The 22,583-nt window shown below is 39.9% G+C and overlaps 2 protein-coding genes across 3 annotated transcripts in view; one reads left to right on the plus strand and one right to left on the minus strand.

Moving 5' to 3' along the window:
- Positions 1-9,688, minus strand: part of LOC141784809 (zinc finger MIZ domain-containing protein 1-like) — a 166,704-nt gene extending 157,016 nt beyond the window's left edge. The window contains exon 1 of the mRNA XM_074662699.1: positions 9,417-9,688. The gene's annotated coding sequence lies outside the window, so the exon portion shown is untranslated. The remainder of the gene's footprint in view (positions 1-9,416) is intronic.
- polr3a (polymerase (RNA) III (DNA directed) polypeptide A) overlaps positions 1-22,583 on the plus strand; it is a 307,538-nt gene that overhangs the window by 147,543 nt on the left and 137,412 nt on the right. The window lies entirely within an intron of this gene.

Genomic DNA, 22,583 nt, shown 5'->3' on the forward strand with positions numbered 1-22,583 from the left:
CATTAAAAACATGGAAGTTCAAGGACTTTAGCTTTAATTAAACAGGGGGGAAAAAACGATTCTTGTGAGTTTGTAGCGCAAAAATACTGCTTAAACTTGAAAGACTTCAGCCGCCGTGCAGTTTTTGATCCAAAATGCATCAGTCGAATAGGAAGGGTTAATGTATTCCACCCAGTGGAGTGCAGAGACTTCTGTCATGCTCCTGTTTCAGTGCCCACAGCTGTCACGTTGGTGTATCAGCTCCGGTCTGTGATGCATGCCTTGCACCTGGGTAACCGCCCGCACACAGACACCGTGTTAGACCGAGGCCGCGGTGTAAGCTGACACGTGGTGGAGGGGGGGGTGCTGTCTGAGATTCATCATGGAGGAGACTGTTGTGTTGGAGTTCAAAAGAAACGGGGAAACTGGGTACAAAGGAGACAACGAGAGGGTAGAAGTTGAGTTTTGTTGGCTTTTGAACTGTGAGTCAAACTTGGAAAAAGTTTTAAGGACATTTTCCAGCACATTGAGGTCAATTTTTGACTTTTGGCTGAAAAAGCTTTAAAAAATAATCCACAAGTTGTTGCTAGATTAGCAAGACTTTCATATCTTTTAACCCTGTAGTTTCTTTTTCCTTAACTGTCTTTGTTTAAGCTCTGATCATGGTGCATTCTCAATTAACAGCCCTGGTAGATGCTCACATGTCTCTGCTCTTTTCTTCGGGGTTTAAAGTGGGCGTGAAGACACATTTCCACACATCAATCAAAGTGGAAGAAAATAGCGGCGTCTCTGTCATCTATTAACAGATTCCTTGCAGAAAATAGAGGAAAATGCCCGTCATTTAGTCAAAGAGGCTAAGGTGACGTCTTCATACAGCTCAAGCGTTCAGTGACAGACCAGAGAAAAGCATGAAACCCTCACATTCCTCTCAGCGACTAAAGCCAGGGAGAATCAGAAAGAGAATCTGATGACAGTTTCTGAGTTCTCCCTCTTTTCACGTGTCACTCAAACGGCATCAAATCACACGCAGAAGCAGATTTATGAGTTTTTGTTATTAAACTGTAACAAGAAACACACCATCCCTCAAGTTTCTGAGTGCTTTCAAAAAGAAAAATCAAAGCTTGTGAAGCATAAAGGCAGTGAATCCTTTTCTACTCTGGACCATCTTTGGATTTGCCGCGGTGATTATGCAAAAAGAGAGACAGGTGAGATGCAAAAACAATATTTGAATAGGAGCCTCTTGTGCGTCGACATATGGCAGCAGAGGAAGGAGAAACCGTGCAACATGTTTTGTTTTTTACATCTTGATCGCAAACTTAAAAGCTTCTGACGCTCCTGTTTTTGTGTGAGTGTGCAATGGAGGACTGAGGAGATTACTCTCAGACCTTTTTTTTTTCTTTGAGGGTGACACAGAATGGTGATAAGGGGGGTTGGGGGAATGTTCCCTGTGTATTAGTAAATCCCAGTTAATTTTCCCTGTCAGAGAACAATGAGATACGGACCCCCGCGGCTCTGCTGAATGTAATTCCAGCACTTGCTCGAAATCACCTTCATTACTCATCAGGAGGAGGATGTGGAGGATCTCTCTGGCTATACCAAGGAAGGAAACAACCTCAAAAGTGAACACTAGATACCAGATTCTCCAACACCGCCCCTCAGGAGGAGGCTTCATATTTTCCTTAGCAGCTGCTAGTTTCTCCGTCTGTAAGATTTGACAGCCCCCTCCTCAAGCGTTCCTGTGGTTTGATTCTGTTTAAATTATAGAAGCGGGATGCTTTTCATTTACACTTAACACACGGCGCTGTGCTGCGACATGGTCTGAGTTATGTTCTTCACAGCGTGTCACATTCAACATGTATGAGCTGTCTTCAAGAAACTGAACAAGCTTCACTTTTTAACATAGTAACCCACTTCAACATACCTGAAGTTTTCATGAAGCCCATAAAAAGCTCTGTCCCCAAAACTTTGAGTTGCTGTCTTGCAGGTAAAGGTGCTGATGCATCATGGGAGGCAGGACATGACGTCAAAAGCAGGCTGAGTAAGTCACAGTGTAACGTCTACAACGTGATGATGAAAAAAGACCCCACACATTGTTGACAGTTTCTTAAGCACAAATCTTTGTTGTTCTTTTCTTGAAGTCATCCCCCTTTGTTGGCTTCTCAGGTTCTTGGTAACGGCTCAAAAACAAAAAAGCTAACTCGTGTTTCATTTTCTCTAAACATTTTTGTACAACAAGTTTTACTTTGTCACTGGCAGGAACGTGTTGGTAAAGATGGCAAAAAAATTTGGCAGTTAGTGTTCACACATGCACGGCTATATGAAAATTTGGGGAAATTTTAGAGTTTGGTGCATGTGTGAACACACCTATCCCCTAACCCAGCAGTCCCCAACCTTTTAAGTGCCACGGACCTGTTTAATGCCTTTAAAAATGCTCTTCTTCTGTTTCCTCACTGGCTTTTTTAGCCTGTCCAAAGAAACTTTCCAAAGATGTTTGTTTTTTGTCCATTTTGCTAGCTTGGGAGTTTGACCTCAAGAATAAGTCATAGACAGGTATGACAGGGAATTTGGTCATTTTTCAAAATGAAATATCATTCGGAATCAGACAATAAATCAAACGAAAATAATGTTAGTTGAGTATTTTTTTTGTTCGGCCCAGTACCAATTGACCTGCGGACCGGTACCTGTCCACGACCCAGGGGTTGAAGACCACTGCCCTAACCAATGTGTAAACAACGCATCAGTACTTTTTAATAAAGTGCACCTCTTATTTTGTTGGACGCTTTATGTCATTCACATCTTCCAATTTTACTTCACATAGAAATTTGACTCTTGTCACCGGCAGGAAAAATTCAGGGTTAATTGGGATGAAAGCTTTAGCCATTCGTGTTCACACATGAAGCTCAACATGAAAATTTCAGGATATTTTGTGCATGTCTGAAAACAGCCTCTTCCCAGTAACTCCTTGATGTGTAAACAAAACATTGGTAGCTTTAATCTGTTTTTTTTGTGTGTGTGTTGTAGGAAACTTTAATATTATCCAAATCTTTTCATTCAAGAAGAGACCCCCAGACTAGCATGTTTTTTTTTAAAATGTTCTTAACTTCTAAGATCTACTCTTCTCACTTCTCAAATGAGTTTTACTCCATAAAGCAGCAGGAAAAAGTCTGAGTACAGTTGAGTTAAAATTTCATCAGTAAGTGTTCACACATGCAGCCCAACACTAAAAATTTTGGAAGTTGTATGCATGTGTGAATACAGTTTGTAACACCAAAACATGGCTCCTAGTACACAAAAACACAAATTCTTCTGATATCTGAAAGAGGTAATGGTTTCTGTTTTCTTTTTCAATAGATCCACAGATTATGGATGAGCTGTGAGTTTGTGTTGATTTTCATCCTTTAACTAAATTATATTCAAATAGGAAAGACTTAGTTTAAAAAGATCAAACTGAAACACTTTATGTTTTGGGGAATCCTAACAGGCTTTTTCATCTCAGACTTGTAAAAAGCTGTTAACTACTGAAAATCTAAGCCCTGCACAAAATTGATATTTGGAATCATGAGGGGATTTTTTCTCCTTGTGGACCAAGCAGGCACGAGATCGAGTCAAAACCACAGTATTTAGTCGTGTTAATCACGAGCTGTGTCTCTGTTCCGGCTAACTTCCCCTCCAGCGCGGCTGCAGCTGTAAGAGCAGGCCGGCCTATTGTTCAGACTAACAAGGGCCGCAGAGGTCACTCGCATTTTCACAAGAGCTTTAGCCAGAGGGGCTGAGGGAAGAAGCTGCAGCCGGCACACTCACACAGTGTGTTTGGTGTGGATCTACACTAAAGCTGTTTCTATAAAGTCACATCATTCCCAGTCTATTATACAGGGGGGATAGATTAGATTAAGTGAGATTATGCAGAGAGGGGCTCCCTAAAAAGAGCAAAAATAACACACTCAGGACTTAGCAGGCGAGTCAACAGTGGGATTAGACAGAAAGGACGCGTTCAAATCCAATGCTAATATGCACAATGGTCATCCTTTCAACTTTTAAGTGCTCTCACATGTTGGTTCAGATTTCACAAGCTGCAGCAGCAACACAGATCCTGCTAAATTTTTCATCATAAATCCACAATTTGACAAATTTTAAAGCCCTAAATGAGCGGTATTCCTCCAGCTGTCACCCTCCCTCTCTGTGCATGCGTACACTCTGTACAATAACAGCTCCTATCACCAGTGCAACCCAAAATATGCACAAAGTGGTTGCACACTCTAACATGATTAAATGATGTGTGGTCTGGCGTCACTCCCAGCACCTCTCCCATCCCGCGCCGCGCGCTCTATCTCCCTGCTGCACACACACACGCACACATATGCACACACACACGCGCAGATTCCCTTTCCCTGAGCCATGTTTTCAAAATAGACGCTTCATATTAACAGTCAACAGTCAAGCTGACAGGTACAGTCTGACCATTCTCCTCCTGTCAGTGGATGTCTGCGCCGTACACATGTTCCCGCCGAGGTGGAGCGTCGGGAATGGGCACACACGAGGGGACACATGAGGAGAAGACACAGACAGGAAGGGAAAACACTTCTTTGTGTTATCCTATGTGGAGAAAGCTGAATTTACATCACTCACTGGAATAAAAACTGGAAAAACATACTGCAATAAAGCTGTGTGCGAAGTGTTGCATCATCTCAGGGGTTACAAGCTGTTTAAGAGAGTTACTGCTCTCCAGACAGCATTTCACGGAGACTGTCGGAAAGGAATATTAAAAAAAACAAAAACAGCCCACAATCAATCACTTTTTTATACTTTTCTGGCAAAATTTGGAGTAAATATATTTTCTTAAAACCATCCGAAAACTTGGAGAGAAAACCTCTTCCCTAAAAAGTTAGAAAAAAGTGACAGATGAGGATATTTTGGTTGTTCTGTAATGGTTCAAACATCTTTATGTGTTTATAACACTGAGCTGTAAGAGAACAGTCAGAAAACAGTGAAAGCGTATTTCACTTTAAAGAGTGGGTATTCAGCTCTCCTATATTTCAAACAGGGATATAAAGTGACAATGCTGGATGTTTTGACTTAATTGGGTGTATATTGTGTATTTCTGTCTGTTGTTAGTTTGTAAATGAGCTGTTGCTGTCTTGGCAAGGACACTCCAGGAAAACAGATTTTTGAGTCTCTCACTGCTGAAATAAAGGCTGAATAAAAAATATGCCCAGGTTTTCAAACTGCTACATATTCATGCTTTAGAAATCCTGCATTCTGTAAATTGCTCCTAACAGTTTGTTCTTAGCATGAGATTTTCACGAGGTCTTCATGAGATCTCCACCAGACTTGCTGAAGTGGTGATGTCATTGCAAACTGATTTCCTTTTAATGATTTGAACTGATGATACGTTGGAGGATATGGCCTCAAACATCAAGATCTACCCATAGCTTAGCCCCTGACAGAGCTGGCCAATCAGAAGGAAGGGGGTTTGTGGAGGAGGAGAGCCCTTAAAGAGACAGGAGCTAAAATGAACCTTGTTTACCTTTTCCTTCTTCTTTTTTAGTGTGTAGACTTACAAAGCATGCAGTGTATAATAGGAAGTTTGCCTTCTTTATTTTGTTTTCTGCAGATGCATGTGTTATCTGTCAGTACCACTCTGTTTTGTTTTTATTATTTCATGTTCAAAATACAGTTTTTCAACCAATCAAAGCAGCAGAAATAAGGGGTTTCTAAAACCCTAGGGTGAGAAAAACAGTGATTTCTTTGAGCTGTAAATCATGTAAAGCTTCCACAGGGGGCGCCAAAGGGACAACATAAACCCAAAACAAAACATAGTAACCCCTCTTTAACATATCAATACCAAACTGTTTTGCAGAGTGTGACTAAAGTCAGCAGAGCTAGCACAACCAACAACCAAGACACCATGTGTTTTCTGTGCTTGTTTGCATCCGAGTAGTAGAACGTCACAGCACTGGCCATTAGCCTGAAGTACAGCTCTTGCTAGCTGAGACACAACATATGACAAGCATTTCAGAGCCAGCAGTATTTAAACATTTAAAACTTGTTTAATGGACTTCGTTCTGATGCAGATAATCAAGGGTGATGACACACAGATGTTAAGGTGACTTAATACACACATCCTTTTAGGCAGGGGTTTGCAACCTGTGGCTCTGGAGCCTCATGCAGCTCCTTGATCACTTTTCAGTGACTTCTTGTAGATTTCAAAAAGTGATACAGGAATTTTTACATCTGCCAATAAAGCCTGCCACAGCTCTACTTCACCTCTTACATCATCGACAGCCCACCAACTTTCTATGCAACCTCAAGTTTTACAGCCCTGGTAAGATAACTAAATCTACAAAATGACAAAAGTTTTAATTTTATAAGGATGGATTCATTTAACTGCCAATGTGCCAGCTTAATATACAGGCTAAATATGTCACAAAAAAATAGCAAACAACAGAAAAATAAAATAAAATTTTAGCAGTATTTTCACTATATGTTAACAAATTCTAGTCTTCTTTATGCAAAAAAAAAATGCAAATTTAAGTAATTTCATACATTTTTAATTTTTTTGCACTTTTTTATTTTCAAATGTTTGAAATTTCAAATATTTTGAAATTTGTGCAATTTTTTATAATTACAAAAAAAAATTATGCAAATTTTACAATTTCAGCAAATATCTTTTTTTTTTTTTTTTGTAAATTCATTACATATAAAAACATAACATGTAAATTTTTATAAATCCCCCCCCCCCCCCCCCCCCCCAAAAAAAAAAAAAATCCTCTTAGATTATTGCTCACTACATTTTTACTGTGTATAGAGTTTTATCCACCTTTAACCCTTATTGTGGAGAGGAAGGAGGTTTTTTGGCTCCAGAGTGACTGTAATCCAGGTAAGTGGAGGAAAAATGGCTCCTATGAGTAAAGGTTGCAGACCCCTGCTCTTAGGTATCGTTAGCTAGCATCAGTCACTGGAATGTAAACAATTACAAATCCAGTAACAAGACGACTTAGTTTGACTCATCAGAATATCTGCACATTAACCAAGGATTCAAGCTTTGAAAAAAACAGCTTTAACTGTAAAAAAGGCTTAATGTTACACAAAAGTGATACCCACTTTGCCTTAAAATCTGTCAGTTCAGGAGTATCAGTATCTGAAAAACCTGAGCAGCAGTCGTTATCTTAGAGTATGATCAAATACATTTTCTATCCCACTAAAACTCATGTTGGGATAGTCTGAGGATCAAAAGAAGTCATTACATTGGTATAACAGCTAACACACAGCTTAATAACAGCATTAGCCGACATGAAGAGCAGTTTGAGCCCAAACTAAAGCTCCTGATTGAGCCACTCCAGCTGCCCACTGACACACTTTCTGCTCAGGGAACAGAGCCGCAACCAGCAGATTGTGATTCATCCCGGGAGTTTATCCACTCCAGCAAAGACAACACAAAAAGGGACCTTGGGTGAAAAAAAAATAAAAAAAAGAACCACACACACACCTCCTCCGGGCTCTGACCGAGGAGGAAGAGCAGTTACTCGCTTGCCTTTTTCCTGTTTGAGCTCTTGAGAGGGCTCCGCTCACCACGAGTGGAATTCCCAAGTCGAATCAATAACATTATGACATTATACAGCAGCTAACAGCCGTGTTTACCTGCTACTTAAGCACATGTTGGGGAGGAGTACAGCTCAGGGTGTAGACTACGGGGAGAGGAATCAAATATGTCACAAAGGAGTGTAAATGTTGGGGTGAGAGGAGTGTGTAGAGTGTTTTCGAGGCATATTTCCAGAAACAGAGTGTGAGATGCAGGGAGAAGATAATACTTCAGTAGGTGGTGGAGGAAAATCTGCTCTCTGGGCAGTGCTGCTGTTGCTGCTGGAGGTAATGAGGCCTCTTGTGTGTCCTCTCTGATCTGAGTGTTGAATTATTTCCCATGTGGCACGGCCATTTCCAGCTTCCGTCTTTTGCTCTCACCTCCTCGGGTGGGAGAGAAAAAACTCCCAGCCTGCGCTGAAAACGTGTTGCTATTGTCAGTTCACTGTGCCAAATCCAGAGACTCCACACTGGCTTCAGTCCAGGAGAAGAAAAGACGCTGGGATATACATTTAGGTTTGATTTGAAAATGAAAGTAGAGCTGGGTTTATCCTCAAGCTTCTTATCGCTGAGTGGGAAACTGAGAGTTAATAAATGGTCGACTCCAGCGCCCAGACACACGTGCTGGGCTGCAGATCTCCGTTTCAATGTGTCTTTTGTTTGACGGCTGGTGTTTCAACATCCTCAACTTGAATAGAAGAAGGTCAGCCTGGTGGGGTCTGCTCTGGGGTTATTCAGGAGCCCCTAAAAACCAAGGGGCCCCCCTCCCAAAAGAGGAGGGGAGACGAAAAAAAGCTTCATCTCTGTCTGACACTTCAGAGCGCCTGCTGGAAGTTTTGAGCCGTGAGCACTGGAAGAAGACTGCTTCTGAAAGTTTACATCCTTGGATTACATAAGAGAAAAGCTCAGTCAGAAGTATCTCACAGACTCTCTGAGCAGCTGGGTCCAAACCGGATTAAATCAGATGCTGCAGCAGCTCAAAACAAAACAAGGTGGTGAACAAAGTTTTCAGAAACACAACATCAGCTGGGAAAACCTGCTCCTGAAAGCTCTCAGGGTGTGATTCTGAAAGGAATGCTCATTCATTGATAACAGGATCACTTCTCCAACACATGCTTCTGTTTCCTAGACAGATGTAGGTACAGCAAGTGAACATGAGCCCCTCTTACATTCTGCTCCCTGAGTCAGACAGGAGGAACATTTGGGGAGTCAGCTCATGAACCCTTTTCTGAAGCATGCAGCGCAGTGATGACTCCAAGCTGTGTGACATAAATACACTGATATCTAATAGTAGCTGTGCACACGTGCTGCTCTTAACAAAGTTCAGAAATAAACATTTAACGTGACATTTCGTGGATAATCCGCGCGCCTCGCACTGACCATCTGCAGCTCCACAGCTACACCAACCCACACTGAGCAGAAACCATGTGCCGGCGCTCACCAGAGGATAAAATGAGACATAAACTACCTTTAAATACTGCACATGCACGGACAGAATCACGCCGCGCGACGTGATTCATCCTGCAAAGCAAAGTGCATACATGCTGCAGCCGCTGCTACGCTTTTCGCCTCCAACGCTGTGCAGATCAACGCGGCATCTGTTACTAACCAAATGCACAACCTGCTTAACAGACCCGCCGGTTCAATCCCGACGGCACACAGCGGCGTGCTAGTAAATAAAACGCTGCGGTGGGTTATTACAGCCTGCGCCGTGCTCCCGGGTGCCAGTTCAAGTGGTCACTCTATTGTTGGGAAACAATCTGGAAATATAAAAAAACCTTCACGAGACAACAAGCCACACACAGCAGCCGCGAGGCGACAAACAGTCCGGATAATAAGCCAACTTTGCGGTTACTTACCGGGTTATTACGCGCAGAAAGTCCTCGGTTAATTTTCGGCTCTTGTGTTTTAAATAGCGTCCCCACTCACGGCCACTAAGAACGGGCTCAACGTCAGTGGGTGAGTAACTGAATAGACTCGGAGAGAGCGCAGTAAGTTGAAGTGTCAAATTACATTGGCTATTCTATTACCAGAGGGACCCATGCTCGGTGGCTGCTGACAAAATGTGTCGCGGATTCGGTTTTTTTACGCGGAGAAGCCATCAGGAAGAGGAAGCAAAGGGAGGGAGAGAGGGAGGGGAAGGGAGGGAGTGTGGAGTGTGGAGCGGAGCCGGACTCAGATCAGATCAGTCTGCTGCCATCTGGTACTCTGGATCTGCTGGGAGACCGGGAGTGTGGCACCAGGAGGGTCCAATGTGAGGGGGACGCAGAGAACTGGGTTTAATTAAAGGAGGGAGTGCGTAAAAGTGCGCATTCCTCACCCGAAACGGCATGTATTGTGTAACATGGTGTTTACAACACAACTTAATTGAATTTAATTGAGTTATTTATAATTTTTTTTAATTATTTCTTCGTCATAATGGTCTTAGCAGGGTAAATTTGAAATCACTACAATTTATGAGGCTATTTATCGCGCAATATTGGTAAAAATGATTGATAAAAAAATATTGAAATATTTAAAAAATGCCACAATATATCTGAAACAGTGGGAGTGATAAAATCAAATTTCCCCTCATAAATAAAAAAAAAGTTTCATATTAAAAAAATCTGACTGAAGTAAAATCGATGTAATAAATGGATAATAACATGATTAGAAATAATTGTAATGATAAGCTGGTTAAAACAGCTTCATAACAGCGGATAAATGTCTACTGTTACATAAATTCCACTTTTAGGAATAGGAATAAAACACTAGTTGTGCGTTCTCTAAGCCGGCACACGCGCACACGCTCCAGTCAGCATACCACCGCCCACGCGCGCTCGCCGTGTCATCCCCGCGCTCCTCCTCGGATCTGACGCCACCCTCCGTGTTTTGCAGGTCGCCGCTCTCTGATGGAAAGCTCTGAATAACAAAGACATGTTTGAGAGCAGCAGCGGCATCGGCAGCAGCAGCAGCAGCAGTCTGGGCTGAGCGCTGACGTCAAGGAGCCATGACTGTGCCAAGCAGCATCCAGACTCCACACACTGACACACTCACACATACACTCAGATATAAACACGTAATAACACAATGACCCGCTGCTGCCTCTGTGGTCTGCTAGGGAGCACCCTGTGTCAGGAGTTAGAGTCACATCAGAGTGCATGCTGTGATTGACACCTGGGAGGAAGAGGAGCCAATCAGAGAAGTTTCTCACTGCAGATAAAAACTTCTTTACAGGTAGACACCTGGGGCAAAGCCAGACTCAGAGGGGCATAAAAGTACAACAACAACACAAATAACAAAAAAGATTATGCAGATTATTTAATAATAATAATAATAATAATAATAATAATAATAATAATAATAATAATAATAATAATTGTAGAAATTTGGAACCGTAATCCTGGATGGATCCAAAGTTTCCACCTAAGTGACCCACTCCACTGGTCTGTGTGGAGTCCCCTATTTTCCGGCTCGTGCATCTACCCCAGCTGTCTAACTCCAGGGTGGGGGGTGCTGGGGGCTGCAACAATAGGCTCCATTTGTCCTGCTAAAAGGTGACAGGAAGCATTGATTCCAGCCCCGTAAGCCATCCTCGCATCGGCTAATGCGAACATTTCCCTGCAAAGGAGATTGGAAAATTTTAGGTAATTGTGATGGGGGGACATTCCCAGGGGCTGCCGCAGGATGCAGGTGAAAACTTTTCCGAAGCCACATCCATTTTATCGAGCAATGAAGCTCCCTCATGTTCGATAGTTGCGAGGTGCAGGAGAAAGTGTTTAAAGTTTTGTAGAAAAAGCTTTAAAACAGAGAGGAGAAACTGGAAAACAAACTTTGGGTACATCTGAAACACTTTCTATGTGTTGGTGTTAATCAACATGTTTAAACCATTAGCAACATTAGGCACTGACTTATGAAGTGAAAAGAATATATTTGATATTCATGGCTCAACTGGTCTGGCCTGCCAAACATTTCACAAAAACAACTTTAAAGAGGGGGTATTAATTAAAGAGGGGGTATTCTGCTTTCCCATATTTTAAACGTGGCTATACAGTAACAAAGCTGGATGTTCAAACAAAACATGTGCATGTTTTCAAACTGCTACATATTCATATGTCCTCAAAATCCCTGAATCTGTCTCTAAACTGGTCAAAATGGTCAGTTCTAATAATAGTACGAAATCCTCACGAGACTTGCTGAAGTGGTCAGGTGATCACATCAGGGCATCCTAACTGATTCATGCTGAGTTGAAGGAGCAGGTGTCAAACACCAAGGCCCATAGCTCTGCCCAAAACAGGCCTCCAGTGTTGGCCAATCAGATGGAAGGGGGTTTGTGGAGCCAGAAGCCTTAAAGAGACAGCAGCTGAAAAGAAGTGTTTCACAAAGAGGTTGAAATAAGTGTTTCCTGAAAGACTGGAGTGGGGGAAAAATAGTTTTTTTTCTGTGATTTACCACATTTAGAGCTAAGAATGCAGAAGTACCAGAGGGACACTATAAAGCCAAAAATAAAGCCTCTCTAAGTGCTTTTATTTTTGTGTGTAAGTCATATTTATTTGCAAAATAACTTCACTTAGTCGCAACCTATAAATCTTAAATCATTATTTCCTTAAACATGCTGTGAGGGAGGATCTGTTCATATTGGACGGCAGCATCACCTTTCACTTTCACTGTTGTGAAGACATGACTCTAAACATGGCGTATGTTTGTTTTGGAAATAAATACCGAATACAACAAAGAAAGGTATTTATCAACAGTTTCATAGCGTTGTTGTTTGAAACGTAACAAGTAAACACTGTCAGTTTGTACCGTAGTTTAGTAGCAGGTTAAATTTAGTGCTACTCACACCCCGATGCTCTAAGACATGGCTGTAATGTGTAACGTTAGTAAATCTTGGTTATGTCCTGCCAGTCATCTACCAATCAGAGCTAACGTAACCTCACTCTTCATTTTATTGATAGACTCACAAGTTTGAACAGACCACTGCAGAATAACTGCTGACTGTGGGTTGGAATGAACATTGGCACAAACAGTTTAGCCCTTTAGCCTTTAGCTCGTGCTCTATCTCTCTCCTGTTTATCTTTCTTCTGCTCTTCTGTCCTTTTTCTGTCTGACAGTTAGGCTCCAGTGTCCACCATCACTACAAAATTAATCACAGAAATCATTCCCAGCAGAAAAAAACACAGATCTCTCTTCTCACTACTAAACTTTGTCAGCCACTGTGGTGTTGTCATAGTGACTTGGACGTGCCATAAATCAATCCAGTCCCACTTGACTATATTGGTGCTGATAATCTCATTTTAAAGTGTAGATTATGATCAGGCATATATCTAGAAGAGTGACACCTTTATAAACAATGATATAAGGGTCCCTCTCTAACCTTAAAGGGGTAACTTGGTGTTTAACCGGGTTGGAAAATCTTAACAAATTTCAGAAGAATCACTTGGGTATTGTAAGAATTTTACAGTCTTTCAGCTCAGTGCTTTGATTTTGCAGCTCAAGACAAAAGAACAGTTTCTACAGTCTTGGTCTGATCACAGGATGCAGATTTAAAACTTTACAGAGCTGCAGCCAATCTTTGCTGATAGCTTTTCAAAGCATTGCAACAAAATAAATGACCTTTCTCTCTGTTTGTTTGCTACAGTTTAGGGTTCAAGTGCTGCAGCACATATTGTATTAGAGTCTGGACTTGACCAGAAAGCATCATTTTTCAGCATGTTTAGTTTTCATGTTGTGGTGTGATGATAAAATCAGCAGCAGTGAGTCGAGAGAATGTAGAAACAATGATGCTAGATCTGACCCACCTTTTGGTTTACCACCCAGCTGCATAAAGAGTCCTGATTTTCTCCAGCCGCTCTTATATCTGCCACATGCATACTAACACAAGACCTCGCAGAGAAAAACAAAACACACTCAGCGCCCACACCTCCTCCCATACAAGCAGCACAATGTGATCTTTGAGAATGCAGGCCAGCAGATGTCTGTGTTTTCATTTTACTGTTCCCACCTGGTTTATGAATGAACAACCGCCAGGCTCCAGAGACCAGCCCACATCCTCCACAAGCAACCAACCAGCCACCCGACCGGGTCCTGGCTGCGTTCCAGCCCAAATGTGTTCACAGTGCACACTTTCCTCTGCTGCAGGCTGAGAGCCAGCGCTGCTCGCTTTATGTCACAGAAAATGTGTCTGAGCTGCTCGTTCTTGAGGGTCTACTTGATTTTTAAGGGCCTGTGTCCACTTACAGCCAGAGTCACATTCACAGCAGCTCTACACCTGGAAATGAACCCTCGTAAAACAAGTTTCAGTTTTACCTACACACGGACCTCCTTTGGTGTTGATAAAATTGAAAACAGAAGTCCCGCCCCTTTTTGATTTTGATTGGTCAGTGATAGAGAAGTGACAGTGATGAGCTTCTAAAATCGGAAAAATGTCAGCTGAGAGCACTGTGACTAAAAAGGGACATTGAACTTTGGAAACACTAAACTACATTTGTTAAGCATGAAAAAAATAAGTACTGTCACTGTACAAGAAAAAAAAAACATAGCCAGTGGAAACAGGCCCTCGTTTGCTTTTGATTTTAAAGCCGAACAGTTCAGTTCTTTGCATTTTTCCCTTCACTATGATGAATTATGAAATACAGAAGAGCTGTGAGATACACACACATGATCACATTTTAAGACCAGTTGAAAAATTGCAACAATGTACATTTTGCACTTTTGCATCTTAACAAGGTTTAAAGCAGAGTTTTGAAATTCAAAAAAGGCGGACTCAGTGTGACACCGCTCCAAGTGGTGAAGATGTCCTCATGGAGGATGATCCACTGTCTGGACCTGATGTCCATTTCTGTAAACGTCCCTCTCCATCCATCTCCAAATGTTGTCAGAGTGATTTAGATCAGGGGAACATCAGGATGGTCCAAAGAGTGAGCTGATTCCTCTGAAGAAGTCCTTTGTCAGGCGCCCATTGTGACCTGCAGCGTTGTCCTGTTGAAAAACCCAGTCATTCCCACACAGACCAGGGCCCTCAGTCATGAAGGAGGCCCCCTGCAACATCTCCACAGAGCCAGCCGCCGTTTGACGCCCCTGACCAACCTGAAGCTCCATTGGTCCATTGAAGGAAAAAGCCCCAGATCATGATGGCGCCCCCTCCACTGTGCCGCAGTGAAAACATCTCCAGTGGGATCTCCTGGTCATGTCAGTAACGTTGAAGCCATCAGGACGTCAAGGTTCAGTTTTTACTCCTCAGAGAATCAAACTTTCTTCACCTTTCAGTGTCCCATGTTTGCTGCTCTCTGAAAAAGTCCAAACGGAGACTTTTATTTTTGAAGGAGACGAGGTCTTTGAAGACGTGTTTTTGTTCTTAAAGCTCTTCTCTCTCAGATGGCGTCTGATGATGTTGGGCTGCAGTCGGCTCCAGTAACATCTTTAATTTTGGCCGAGCATTGTCCCAAATTAGCAATATTCCCACAAGCCTCCAATTTCAAATGAAATTTTGAAGTGAAGTGATCAACTAGAACCATGGAGTTCCTCATCACTGAGTCCTTTTTCAAATTTTAATTAATATTTTAGGGGGGTTTTAGGTTTTTGAGCTTTAATCTTAAACTTTTGATCAGCTGATGAACAGACTATTTCACTTTTTTTGTTTGTAATAAATAAACCGTCTTAAATTCTCCTAATTTGTCAACTGGTCTGAAAATTTTGATCAGGTGTGTAATTAAAAGCAAAGACTGTTTTTATTTTACTTGTATGTCATACAACCAACACCTTCTTAATATGGCCAGTGATAATAAAGCTCATATACTTATATATATATATATATATATATATATATATATATATATATATATATATATATATATATATATATATATATATATATATATATATATATATATATATATATATATATATACATATATATGTATATATATATACATATATATGTATATATATATATATATATATATATATATATATATATATACATATATATGTATATATATATATATATATATATATATATATATATATATATATATATATATATATATATATATATATATATATATATATATATATATATATAAATTAATTAATTAAAGCTCCTGTCAGCAACCTGTGGTTCAATTTACTTAAATGACCCATGTGACAAAATGTATGTCTCATGAATGTAGTGTAGCTTTCTTTTAACAGTCAGAGGTATCACTCATCAAAAAACCTTGCTATGGGAAAAATAAAACTGTTTCTGCCTCCATTTCCCTTGACACCTACCCCCCAGCCAAGGTTTCAGAGATAAAAAAAAAACTATAAAGACAATGTTAGCCTACATGCTAACGGTCTCATTTATTCGTGTAGGTCATAAAAAGGTATCAGAGCTTTTTTCAGTCTGTTTTGTCACCAGTTAAGAATTCCTCACAGGAGCTTTAAAATGTTTTTCACTGAAACATGAAGATGTTAAATTATATCTGTTAATGCCATGAGTTGTAGTTTAATCTCTCAAGCTGCTAAGATTCACGTGTGCTTCTTTCAACACTTATGTTTGGGGCTGTGTGAGACCTAGCCAACAAACAGGAGGAGAAAGAGGAGGAAGAGGAGGACAGCCACTCCATTGGACAAAAAGCCATGAGGGAAATCTGATAAACCCCATTGATTCTCATTACAGCAGCAGAAAGAGCTCAGACATACCTCGACAGGTTGTCCTGGAGCCTCCTGATGATTTCCTCCCCTCGTTTGGTTTGTTTTTTCTTCAGACATTATTTTTTGAGCAGCACCAGCAGATATCTGGCTGTCGGCATCCCATGCTGCGGCTGCTGCTCTGCTTTTTTGTAGGGTGTAGAGCCAATCAATGTGTGCTCACAAAGGGGGGGAAGAGCGTTCAGAAAGCCAACTGTTCCCTCAGGCCACGGGCTCAGAAGAAGAGGGAGAGACAGAGGGAGACAGTGCAGAGAGGGAGGGAGGGGGGTGAGGGGGTTGACAACATGTTTCCTTTGCTGCTGTACACAGAGAGGAATAACATGATCAGTGCAGCACTGACATGCTGCAGACACACACTGACGCTGCTTCACTGAGACGTACAGAAAAACACATTTTTAAAGAGCAGAACAATAGATCTGATGCTGAGAGTTACAGTTTCCACTCATGAGGCAGAGCGTGTTCATTATTATATTATCAACAAACAGATAAGCTGTTTGTTCGGTATTACTGGAGAAAATGAATAAAAATGCTTATGCCTCTAAAGTCTCACGATGATAATGAGAAATTATACAAACCAAAGCAAATAATCACCCAAAATATAAACATGGAAAACAATCAGATAAAAAAATCCAGTAGTAGGTTAAATATTTGATCATTTAAAATGATCATTTGTTCAGATTTGGATTCTGAGATATCTAAGAAAAAAAAGTAGAAATCCTGACTTTGAAGTCAGAATTCTGAGAAATAGTTAAACTAATGATGTAACAATCAGAATCAAACTCTATCTGTTTATGTATCTACATATACATAAAATATTTTAATTCAATTTCTGATATTTTCTCACAATTTTGAGATAGAAAGGCAGACAATTAAAATCTGCCAATATAATTTCAGTTAAACTCAAAATGATTACATACATACATTCTCAGAATTCAGGATTTAGAAAAAATATTTTCTTAAAGATTTACAAAACAGAATTTAGAAATAAATCTAACTAAGCAATCTGAGGGGGAAGAAAAATAAAAATGTGAATATAAGGTTTTGAGATTATATCCACAAGCTTGCCTTTTTTTTCATCTAAATTTCAAGGGGTTAAAGTCTAGATTCTCATTAAAATAAAGAATTAAAAATTAAAATTTCAAGATTGATCTTACAGTCTTCACATAGTTTTCAGAATTTTGAGATGAAAATTCAGAATTCTGATTTTAAAGAATTCTTAGAGTTTTGACTTCAAAATAAGAACAAGTTTATGATATTGAGATCAAAGACAGAATACTGAATTTATTTCTCAGCATTTAAAAAAAAAAAGAAAAAATGAGAAAGAAAAAAGAAAAAAGAAAAATTACAATCAGACCCCTCTCCCCGAATAAAAAGTCAGAATGTTAGTTCCTTTTTCTCAGACTTGTAATTTTTAATTTGTTTCTTTTTATTTATTTTTTACTGATTAACCCCAGAAAAATGCTATTTTCTATGTACCATCTTCCTTATAGTCCGTATGTGGTGTCTAAGTCAATTTTCATCTTTTATCCCTTATAGATTCATTTCTTCAGACCCCATTTTAATGTAAACACATTTCACACACACTTTTAATTCTGCAGCTCTGGTTTTGAAATTAGTAATATTTGTTACTGAAACCAAGGTATATTTCTAGTCTTGACTACTTTGTGCTCATTTACTAATTTACAGTTTTGAAGCCATAATAACCCCATCTCAGGGGCTGTCATTGTCTGTGCAGTAAAGGCTATGAAGGACTGAGAGAATCTGAGTGGAGCTGGGTATATATATATATATATATATATATATATATATATATATATATATATATATATATATATATATATATATATATATATATATATATATATATATACATTCTTTTGCAAGTCTGATCTCTTCTTGGGTTTCTATTACGACATATCTCACTATTAGCCAGAAAAAGTGACACAAGCAGCTAGCTGTCAGTCATTTTTCAATGTGCCGTAAAACCCTGTTTTTAACCTCTAATAATTAATGCAAAAAAAAAAAAATCAGAAAAAGAGGACTTGAACACATTGCAGCCCCATAACATTATCATATCACCACAATATATAAATGTGAGAAACATTTCTATGAAGTGTTTTCAGTTAAGTTTAACCACTGCTCATCTGGAATGACTGGGAGACAGAGTTTTTGACCTATACTGCAGCCAGCCACCAGTGGGAGCATTTTCGGTGGAGATCTCATGTCAAGCCAAATGAGATGCGGTCAATTTTACTTCCTTTTGTGTTTTTTTTTTTTTTTTTTTCAGTTTTACAAATGTTTTTTTTTTTTTTTTTTTTTTTTACAATTTATGATGTAGAGTCCTGAAAAAACAACAACATTCCAGTATGCATTGTATTGCAGGTCATCAAGGTTCTCCCTTAAGTTTACATTAAATAGATTTTAAAAAATCCCCAAAAAGGGTGAAAAGAAAACATGATTTTCTTTTATTTGAATACTTTCCACTCATTCTGTAACAAATACTGTTCATCTACTTAAATTTAGTTTAAACTCTACAATAATGATCACCAGTATTTCAGATTAATGTGTTAATGTTTATTTGTTGTGTATGTGGCATTGAGCTGCACTGTTGAACCACTCTATGTGTGTTTTCATGCTCTGGGAATTATGCATAATTTGCGTCAAACAATCCCTGCGTGACAGATTGAGCTCACAGTGGGTGTTCCACTTTATAAAATCACTTGTGTGTAACAACTCCCACCTTGACATCCCTCTGTTCCCTCTCACAGGAAAAAGGTTGAGGTATTATGCGGCGCTGTGAACACTTTTTTTGTTTTGGTTTTATGTATTAGCTGACAGGAGGTTAACTAGCTATTTCCAGCTCCATTATTCTGCTGTAACTCCGGGGCAGAGTGAAAAGTCAATTATAGTCAAAGCATACTGTGTTTGTCAGAATCTCCTCCGCTGAATCATTTTCTGCTAAATGCAGGCGTTTAATTATGACCGAGACATTATACTGCCTAATGAGATACCACAGTAAATTGCATTGCGCTAATAAAAAAAGCAGTTCCTCAACACTATCAGAGCTGGTCCGTGGAGCGCTGTGACATTTGAGTAAGATGCTCTTCTTATCGTAGACGACGGGTTCCCGCTCCTCAGCTGGGAAATGTCATGTTTTTTTAAGGTCAGGTTGGATCTCTTCAGCTATTTTTCATCAAAGGAGCTTACAGAGTGATTTCCCTACAGGTATCAACATATATACATGATCCAAGATGACGTAGATGTAGGGGGAAGTTTCAAAGCAGAAGTACGCCTACTCATGCTCAATCAGCAGACTTACAGATCTCACTGTGTTACTTTCTTCTGTTGGTGAGTTATGACGAGCTGTAGATGAATTAAAGCTTAACAAACTCCCACAGAGCAGGTGGGAACTTGCTGCAGGTTTATCTTGACAGGGTGAAATGGATAAAGCTGAAGTATCTTCTGTGTTATTGCTGCCAAGTGGTGAAGGCATGAAGGAGTTTCTTTTTTTCTTTGAGTTAACACAGTTTCTTTCTTTTTTTTTTCATTTGAAATAATGAATTGATTAATACGCCAACAAGTTTTCTGGCTTTGTTTCTGCACTTTAATCATCAAAGATATACTGCTGTATCTACAGGGGGCGCTAAAAAAAGTCACAAATCATGGAGCTATAAGTTTAGACCATAGACTGTGAAAAAAATGGACGTCATCTCACTCAGCTCGAAGTGAGGTCACCACATGAATTGCTCCCTCTGGTGGCTGGCTGCAGTATAGGTAAAAAAAATCTGTCTCTCCAGTCATTCCAGATGGGCTGTGGTCAAACTTTAAAAAATGAATCCACCTCGTAGAAATGTTTCTCACGTCTGACTGTTGTGGTGATTTGAAGATATCATTTGGCTGCCTTGTATTCCAGTCCTCCTTTTTCTGAAAAGTTTCACTTTCATTAGTTAAGAGGTTAAAAACGAGGCTTTACGTAATGTTTAACGATGATTGACAGCTGTCGTTCTTGTGTAGTTTTTTCGGGGACTGTAAAATATGTTGGAAGGTAGAGCCAAGAAGAGATTAGACTCTTGAAAGAAAAAAACAATTATTATTTCCAATCAGTTTCTCCCAGAATCCCTCACAGTCTTTACTTCGCAGCCTCTGGCTGCACAACTGCTACCAATGGCGGCGCCTGTAACGGGGGTATTTTGGCTTCAAAAACCGTACGATGGTAAATGGTCAGTACGAAGTGGCTGCCGTCTTCTCTATATACAGTCTATGGTTTGGGCCATAAACTTTAGTCCCGTTTCCACCAAGCGGTTCAGCTCAGTTTGTCTTGGTACAGCACGCATCCTGTGGCGCTTCCTTTGACCAAAACCAGGACAGGTCCCCAAATCACAGACCCGTACTGTCCCACTTTTTGGTACCCTTCTGTTGGGGTGCTTAAACATACCAATCCAACCCCAGAAGGTAGAGCTAGAAACACTGCAGTCTGTTGGTTGGTTGAAAGATTTGTCACTTCCTGTGCAACAGTGGCTGTAGTATTTCTCCTGCACTACAAAACTGATACCTTATCAAGTGTTTTTGTCTTATTTTAAGTAAAAATGTGTTTATTATACATAATATGAGCCACAATTAACTTAACAGTCCAGAAAAAATGTCTTGTTTCAAGTTATTTAAAGACAAAAAATGAGGTCTTAATTTAACTAGTAATAAAATCTGCCAATGGAGCAAGAAAAATTTGCTTAAGACTAAATTAATGTATTAAAATAAGTAGCTTTTCTTTTCTGTCATTGGCAGATTTTTCAATTCAATATAAGCAATTCAGATCTCAGTTTTGTCTTTAAATAACTTAAAATAAGACATTTTTCTGGACTTGTCGGGAAATGTGGCTTAAATTAAGTCTAAAAAGAAATTTTACAGTGAAAATAATACAAAAACCCTCCATAAAGTTTCAGTTTTTTGCAGTGTGGTGGCACACAGCCTTCTCTGAAACAAAGCTTAATTTTTCTTTGGAGCAAAGAGCCACATCCCAATCACAAAGAAGACGAAATGCTGGATGTCTTCCATCATTGCTCTTTGTTTATTACGGCTTGGGCAATATGCTATTCCACCAATTCGATTCCATCACAATTTTTGGGGTGCCAATTTGATTTCAATTGCGATACTTCGATATTTACAATTTTTGAGATTTTTAGTTTTTTTTTAATTTTTATTTTTTTAATTTTTTATTTTTTTAACACCAGACCATGTGAAAGAAGTTAAATGATGATAATGTCTACAGACTGTATCAGGAGCCATATTTTCCCATAAAATGCACATCACGTGAGTCAGAGAGAAACATTTCACCCTCTGCTGGAGAAAAGTGGTAACTTTTTTCCAATCCAGTTTATAAACAAAGACTAAAAAGAAGAATTTGAATTTGAAAAAAAAAAACCTGATTTTGTTATTGTCAAACAAAAAATCCAGATATGTTGTATATCAAGTTTTTCTCCCACTTCTATTGTTTGCTGCCGCGCTTTTCTTCTTCGTTGATTTATCAGTGGGTTATTCTGTGTCGCGGTGCTATGGCGTCAGGCTTTTATGTAACTGACACAACTAATAGCACCCGGCTAACACGCCGTCAATAGTTAAGTATCAGATATAAAAAAAGAAATGCCACAAAATGTGAGCGGTACTGAGATGAACTGAACTGAAATGCTTGGTGGAAACCAGGCTTTACAAAGGAGACCCAACATCTAGCGTACTTCTCCCCCTGCTGGTCATTTGTTGTTTTTAATAAATAAGCCTTTCTCGTAGCCTATTTACTAGAGGAACAGTTTGGTCTAAATGCAGGATTTTTCACATAGTAGTGTAGAAAAACGTGTTCCTCAGGGAGGTGGATGGTAAGGATACACAATGAACTGGAGAATACGCTCAGATTTACTGTGACGTTTGACCACAACAGATTCCTGAGGGGGTTTCCAGTCTGGAGTCTGGACTCAGTCTGTTCATGAATGGGATCTGTTGGTGTGAGATGTGCTGTTTTGGCCCCATCATGGCTGTCCACACACACACACACACACACACACACAAACACACACACTACAGGAACAAATCTGTTAAATCTGTCATTATTTGTCGCCATGTGTTGGGTCTGTCACATTTTCTAAATCTGTTACAATCTCAAAAATCTTTCAGCCTGTGAGTGTAATAAATGTTAGGGCCCCGTCGGAGGGCAGCAGTCCATTTTCAGCACCAAACACGGTCAAACGTACCAACACTGAAGTGTGTAAAACACACACTTTCTGAGACGCCCTCGTGACAACATCTACTCCTCCTGCTTTACAGCTTCCCTCATCCACCAGTCTGTTTGGCAGGGGTTGCCGGGCAAC

The sequence above is a fragment of the Halichoeres trimaculatus genome, unplaced genomic scaffold, assembly GCF_033239565.1.
Source record: "Halichoeres trimaculatus isolate MK-OKI-2021-1 unplaced genomic scaffold, fHalTri1.1 fHalTri1_scaffold_23, whole genome shotgun sequence".
In the NCBI taxonomy this organism is placed as follows: domain Eukaryota; kingdom Metazoa; phylum Chordata; class Actinopteri; order Labriformes; family Labridae; genus Halichoeres; species Halichoeres trimaculatus.